The 7,527-nt window shown below is 55.8% G+C and overlaps 1 long non-coding RNA gene across 1 annotated transcript in view; it reads right to left on the reverse strand.

The window, feature by feature from the left end:
* The window catches only part of LOC135273204 (uncharacterized), a 21,621-nt gene extending 15,063 nt beyond the window's left edge, over positions 1-6,558 (reverse strand). Inside the window, exon 1 of the long non-coding RNA XR_010341014.1 lies at positions 6,476-6,558. This is a non-coding gene — a long non-coding RNA (uncharacterized LOC135273204). The remainder of the gene's footprint in view (positions 1-6,475) is intronic.
* Positions 6,559-7,527: the final 969 nt, after the last annotated feature.

Below are 7,527 nucleotides of genomic sequence, written 5' to 3' on the forward strand. Positions count from 1 at the left end.
GCATCGAGCGGCGCTCGGTCCCCACCGCGGGGACCGGCGGACCCCTCTCTCTCCCATCACCGAGAAGAGGGAACTCTGCCTACACGTGAGCGAATCCAATCGCTGACGGCAGCGCTACCACAACGCAGAGAGAGGCGGCGAGCCGGGGGAATCCGGTACACCCCAAGGCACAACCTCTCAGATCGCTAGAGAAGGCTTTCTCACCGAGGGCGGGTCACGCTCCCCCAACCCACCGGTCGCCCCCTCACCGGGCCAGCCACGGAGGCGCTCAGGGACACCTGGGGAAGGGAGGGGGGGCCGTGGTCTACGGCAGCAGGAGAAGGAAAACCTGCGGCACCCCTTACCCCACGCGGGAGAGGCGCACCTCGCTCGACCACACCCCCTCCAATGAGCTGAGCTCCTCCTCAGGACCCACACGCAGACCCCCCGTGGCAGCAGCCGGAGGAGGGGGCCCCAGGGGCGGGAACACCACCACCACTCGGCCTCGGGCACCTGAGTGACAACCCGGAGCGCTCCAGGAGCACCGCAAAGGCCTGAGCGGAGCCAACGCTCGCACCACCCCGGCAAGGGCAGGACGACGGGCCGGCGGGACAGCCCCCCACCGCCGCGGAGGGGGGCCGCGCCCGCAAGGCAACACCCACAGGAGGCGAGAGCGAGGGATGCCTGCCGTGTCAGAGGACCCCGCCGCCCCCGCCAGGCAGACGACAGGAGAAGCACGGCGAGGTCGGGCCGGATTCCGTACCCCTAATGCCTCCCACCACCAGCCCCACACATGCAGGGAGAGGAGAGACACGGGGCCCCCCCGCGGGTGGGGTGAGAAGAGCGGAGCCATTCACCATGAAGGTCCGTCCCTCGCCCACCGCGGAACGGTCGCAGCCCGGGAGAGCATGACGTCACCACATCGATCGGAACAAGACCCAGAGCGGAGCAACGGGACCTCACCAGCCTCACCAAACCACCGAGCCGACCACAGCCCGCGGTCGGCCAGCCCCGCTCTGAGGGAAGGGACGGCGGACAACCCCAAGGGAGCGGAGGACGCCTGACACGCACGGCACGGAGCCAACGGAGCGGGGTTGTCACGACCGCCCCAGGTGCCCGCAGCGGGGAGCGCACGCGCAGGCGGAAGGGAGCCCCCCACCCGCATCGGCCTCTCCCCACCACACCCGGGTGGGTCAGAGGAGACCCGGGCCCACCCAGGGCGGCACCGGGGAGCCGGGACACTCAGACGGATGCGTGAGAGGCAAGGCACACGGGCCCCAGCCGGCGGCTCAAGCCAGAGCAGGGCCGGCTAGCCAGGTCACCGCCAGACCAGATAAACCCCCACGCATCCAGAGGCCCGACCTCTCCAGCGACAAGTCGCCAGAGGACAGCGTGTCAGCAACAACCCGGTGGCCCAAAATTCAAACTCAGCGTGAAAGATATACCCACCCTGGGGGGCAGGGGGTCGAGTCACCGGCCACACCACCGACTCAGAAACGCACGACACGGACATCTGTCCCCAAAAAGGCCACCATCGCAGCCACACACGGAGCACCCAGGGCCGTCTCGTCGACCCCCAAGACCAGGGACGCCCTCCGGGCCACCGGTGCCACGCAGGGGCCGACCCGTGCCTCCAGAGCGAGACCCATTCGGCCGTCCCCTCACACGCGAGGGACACACGAGGGACCGAAGGCGCTCTCAGGGACCACTCTCCGACTACGAACGCGGACTTGGAAGAAAAGTATCACAGCAGAGGGACCGCAGCCGGGTACGGCACCCCGGGAGGACGGCGCAGGACGGCCACCGACTCCCCACGAGAACTTGGAAAAGAGATTCGGCGGGTGCCTCAGGCGGCCAGGGCCCGCACAGGCCCGCGACAGGGCCGGGGAGGGGCGTCCCCGGCCACCCGCGCCATGCCCGGAGGGTCCCCGCGGGTCGCGGGTCGGGCCTCGGGAGCTACGGCGTGCTGGTCGACCAGCCCCGGCAGCCCGCACACCTCGCTCGGGCCTGGAAACTCGGCGACAGCCTGCCCCTATATAGCCCTGCACGCCCGTGCTCTGACTCACAAGTGACTCGCCAGAGCTCTGGCGCCACAGGGACAGCCCCGCTGACAGCCGCAGGCTTTCCGGAGCTCTGCCTAGCTCACAGCAGGGACGCTCCCCTCGCTCAGCAGCTGCCACCGGAGCTCTGGAAGCCAGGAGAACCATATAAAAGCGGCCACCAGATGGAGCCCGAAAACCGGCGACATGTCACCATCCCAAACCTGTCACCGAGACACATCCGGATGGCAGGGCGGCCGGCGGACCGCAAAACCGAAACCGTGAGTCGAGAAAGTCTTCCCGAGGCCGAAAACACAGCCCCTCCACCCCAACCCCACAGAAACGCTCCTCCAAACGTGTATCTGCGTAGACCGAGACAGAGTCAAAAGACAAGCCCATGACGTGTGGGTGTTTGGAGATGCATCTCGGAGGGAGAAAGAACACACAGGACTCGGGCGCGAGTCGTTCAGGTGACAGAGAGACGCCGAATGAGGACACGTTCACAATCCACACGGGGTGGGGGATGGGAGGGAGGGAGGGAGGGAGGGAGGGAGGGAGGGAGGGGATAGAAAAAAGAGAGATGGAGGAAGGAGGGAGGGAAGAAAGCAAGCAGGGAGCGGGGAGGAAGGAGATGGAGAAAACAGACAGAATTTAAAAAATCTGGAGAAGGTATATGATGAAAGGTGGAAAATGAAGAAAGATGAAAAAGAGAAAGAATGAGGAAAGAGATGACGGAAAGAAGGGCGAAAGAGAGGAAAAAAGAAAGTATAAAAGACAAAGAAAGAAAGAAAGAATAAAGGAAAGGAACAGATAAAAGGACAGAAGGGAGGGAGGAAGGAGGGAAAGAAAAAGAAAGAAAGAAAGAAAGAAAGAAAGAAAGAAAGAAAGAAAGAAAGAAAGAAAAAGAAAGAAAGAAAGAAGAGGCTAATGCCTTTTTCAGCGTTCGCCCACCTGCATCAAGGTGAAAATTAAAAAAGAAGAAGAAGGGGAAGAAGAAGGAGGAGGAGGAGGAGGAGGAGGAGGAGGAGGAGGAGGAGGAGGAGGAGGAGGAGGAAAGAAAGAAAGGAAGGAAGGAAGAAAAAGACAGAAAATGGAGAAAATAAAATTCGGTACTAAACACTATCTGGCCTGGCGACACAGCAAGGCTCCGTCTAGAAAGAAAGACAGAGAGACAGAGAGACAGAGAGAAAGAAACAGCGAGAGAGAGAGAGAGAGAGAGAGAGAGAGAGAGAGAGAGAGAGAGAGAGAGAGAAAGAGAGACAAAGAAACGCAGAGGCCGGGCACGGTGGCTCATGCCTGTAATCCCAGCACTTTGGGAGGCCGAGGCGGGTGGATCACAAGGTCAGGAGTTCGAGACCAGCCTGGCCAAAATGTTGAAACCCCGTCTCTGCTAAAAAAACAAACATTAGCTGGGCGCGGTGGCACGCGCCTGTAATCCCAGCTACAAAAAAAAAAAAAAGGAAACACAGGAACAACGAAAGAAACACAGAACTGGGTGACAGAGTGAGACTCTGTCTCGAAAGAAAGAAAGAAAGAAAAAGAAAGAAAGAAAGAAAGAAAGAAAGAAAGAAAGAAAGAAAGACAGACAGACAGACAGACAGACAGACAGGAACAACGAAAGAAAGAAAGACAGGAACAACGAAAGAAACACAGAAACAACAAAAGAAACACAGAACTAGGCCGGGCGCGGTGGCTCACGCCTGTAATCCCAGCACTTTGGGAGGCCGAGGCGGGTGGATCACGAGGTCAAGAGATCGAGACCATCCTGGTCAACATGGTGAAACCCCGTCTACACTAAAAATACAAAAAATTAGCTGGGCATGGTGGCGCTTGCCTGTAATGCCAGCTACTCAGGAGGCTGAGGCAGGAGAATCGCCTGAACCCGGGAGGCGGAGGTTGCAGCGAGCCGAGATCGCGCCATTGCACTCCAGCCTGGGTGACAGAGTGAGACTCTGTCTCAAAAAAAAAAAAGGAGAAAAAAAAAAAAAAAAAAGGAAACACAGGAACAACGAAAGAAACACAGAACTGGGTGACAGAGTGAGACTCTGTCTCGAAAGAAAGAAGAAGAAAGAAAGAAAGAAAGAAAGAAAGAAAGAAAGAAAGAAAGAAAGAAACAAACAAACAAACAAACACAGGAACAGCGAAAGAAACACAGAACCGAGTGACAGAGTGAGACTGTCTCGCAAAAAGAAAATAAAGGAAAGCAAACACAGAAACAACGAAAGAAACACAGAAAGAACGAAAGAACCAGAACTGGGTGAGAGAGTGGCACTCTGTCTCAAAAAAAAAAAAAGGGAAACACAGAAACAACGAAAGAAACACAGGAACAACAAAAGAAACACAGAAACCACGAAAGAAACACAGGAACAACGAAAGAAACACAGAAACCACGAAAGAAACACAGAACTGGGTGACAGAGTGAGACTCTGTCGCAAAAAAAAGACAAAATACAAGGAAACACAGAAACCACGAAAGAAACAAAGAAAGAAAGAAAGAGCTGGAAAAGGAAATTAGGAAGACAGAAACAAAAGGAGAAAGGATAGAAAGATCTTTTCTTGTTTTTTTTTTTTGTTTGTTTTTTTTGAGACGGAGTCTCGCTCTTGTTACCCAGGCTGGAGTGCAATGGCGCGATCTCGGCTCACTGCAACCTCCGCCTCCTGGGTTCAGGCAATTCTCCTGCCTCAGCCTCCTGAGTAGCTGGGATTACAGGCACGCGCCACCGTGCCCAGCTAATTTTTTTGTATTAGTAGAGACGGGGTTTCACCATGTTGACCAGGATGGTCTCGATCTCTCGACCTCGTGATCCACCCGCCTCGGCCTCCCAAAGTGCTGGGATTACAGGCTTGAGCCACCGCGCCCGGCCTATTTTCTTGTTTTTTAATCCTCTAAAAGCATAGTAAGGCCCAGGTAGGGGCTACGACACACCTTCCACCTTACTAATATGTTGGCCAGGAAAATAAAAATTTACACTTAACGTAACCGTTAAAAGTGACTATGAGCCGGACGCGGAGGCTCAAGCCTGTCATCCCAGCACTCTGGGGGGCTGAGGCGGGTGGACCACCTGAGGTCAGGCGTTCAAGACCAGGCTGGCCAACATGGTGAAACCCCGTCTCTACTAAAAACACAAAAAAAACTTCTTTAATTTTAACGTATAAAGAAAAGGAAAAAGTTCTCCAGGCGTGGTGGCGCATGCCTGTAACCCCAGCCACTCAGAAGGCTGAGGCAGGAGAATTGCTTGAATCCGGGAGGCAGACGTTGCAGTGAGCAGAGATCACACCGCTGCATTCTAGCCTGGGCGACAGAGCGAGACTCTATCTTAAAAATGAAAAAAAAAAAATGACTATGAGGGCCCAGGCCAGGGTGGTTGAATTTACCTAAGGAGTGGGGGTGGGGGTGGAGTGGAGAGGATATGCCTGACTGGAACGAGAGAAACCGAGGGGAGCAAGCAGAAGGGGACAGAAAGAGGAAGGGGAAGGGACGGAGGCACAGTGGGTTATTCTAGAATGTTTTCAAGCCTGGGGTGGGGGTGGGCACGGAGGGCAACTCAGGAAACAAGCCGACTCCAGCAATGACACCTAATTCATTATTGCTGGCATCGCTGCCTTGAAAGGGGGGCACCGCATGTTTCTTCCTCCACACCCATTCGATGACTTCTGGGAAATGCCATTTACTTGCACGCTCTTGACATCTACCTGCTTTCACTACAACTGAGGAGAATCAGGAAAGTCCCCACTAACGGCAAGGCCTAAAGTGGAGCTGTCATCCATAAAACCCAGGCAGCAGAGTCCATATGGGTTAAAAAGACACGAAGAGGCCGGGCGCGGTGGCTCAAGCCTGTAATCCCAGCACTTTGGGAGGCCGAGGCGGGTGGATCACGAGGTCAAGAGATCGAGACCATCCTGGTCAACATGGTGAAACCCCGTCTCTACTAATACAAAAAATTAGCTGGGCACGGTGGCGCGTGACTGTAATCCCAGCTACTCAGGAGGCTGAGGCAGGAGAATTGCCTGAACCCAGGAGGCGGAGGTTGCGGTGAGCCGAGACAGCGCCATTGCGCTCCAGCCTGGGTATCAAGAGCGAAACTCCGTCTCAAAAAAAAAAAAAAAAAAAAAAAAGACACGAAGAGAGAAAGGGAAACAACGGATCAAAGAGAAGAACAATCGGGCCCAGCCAGGGTCTCCAGGGGTCTTCTGGGCAACGAGGGAGTGAGGGGGACGGACGGACGGACGGACGGACCAAGGTGGGGGCGGGGCGGGGCGGGGGCGGGTGAGCTCGGGGCGTGGGCGGGGCGGCGGGTAGCGGAGAGAAGCCACAATCGCTCCTGACTGCGGGCGGGCGGCCAGAGCGTCCCGTATGCCGCCTAGACCTTCAAGAACCGTGACCGCTAGGTGACGCCCGAAGACAACATATGCAAGTGTCAGCCCGGCACCCTCCCAGGCATTATCCCCACAACTAACCGAGCGGAGCCCCTGCGGGGGAAGGAAGCACCATGACTCGGCAATACACACAGAAACACACGCACCTACGTACGCACGCACGCACGCACGCACACGCGCGCCGTATTCCACAGTATAGAAGGGTTTATACCGTGATCACGAGAGGGCCCGCACTATTTTCTTTTCTAGTGACAAAAGAAAAAGCAGGCCGGGGCCTAGCGGCCCACGCCCGTCACCCCTGCACTCTAGTAGGCAGAGGCAGAGGCAGAGGCAGATGCGGGCGGGTCGCCTGAGGTCAGGAGTTCCAAACCAGCCCGGTCCACGCGACGAAACCACCATCTCTAGGCCCTCGAAAGGCTGAGGCAGGAGAATCGCTGGAACTCGGGAGGTGGAGGTCGCACTGAGCCGAGATCTCACCACTGCACTTCAGCCTGGGCGACAGAGCAAGACTCCGGGGGCGGGGAAGGAAAAAAAAAAAGGAAAAAAAAATCGCTTCCCTCTTGAGGTGAATACGCACTGTTACACGTACACAGAGAGCTCGGAAGGTATACAGGCCCTGACATCCTCTGTAACTTTGAGTCGGTCTGGCGATATTTTCCAGGCCTTCCGTTTCCCCGTCAGCAGTCACAGAAATAAAAACTCCCTCCTTTCCCAATTCGTCTTCATGTCGTCATCAGGCCACAAGAATAAGCGAACACATTTTACACGACAAGGAGGAAAAGCACAACAAAGCGAAAGTCTCAGAGGTCTGTGGTACAGATTGAAGAGACTCTTTCAGAATCCACAGAAAGACACACACACGGAGAGATGGAAAGAAACAAATAAAGAAAAGAGAAAGAGAGTAAGGAAGATAAGGAACAGGCCGGGCGCGGTGGCTCACGCCTGTCATCCCAGCACTTTGGGAGGCCGAGGTGGGTGGATCACCTGAGCTCAGGAGTTCAAGACCAGCCTGGCCATCATGGTGAAACCCCATCTTTATAAAAAAATAAATAAATAAAAAATAAAAAAATAAAAAGGAAGATAAAGAACAAGAAATATAAAGAAAGAGAGGGCCGGGCGCGGTGGCTCACGCC

This window comes from Aotus nancymaae, unplaced genomic scaffold, assembly GCF_030222135.1.
Source record: "Aotus nancymaae isolate 86718 unplaced genomic scaffold, 86718_ANA_hifiasm-v0.15.2.pri h1tg000446l, whole genome shotgun sequence".
In the NCBI taxonomy this organism is placed as follows: Eukaryota; Metazoa; Chordata; class Mammalia; order Primates; family Aotidae; genus Aotus; species Aotus nancymaae.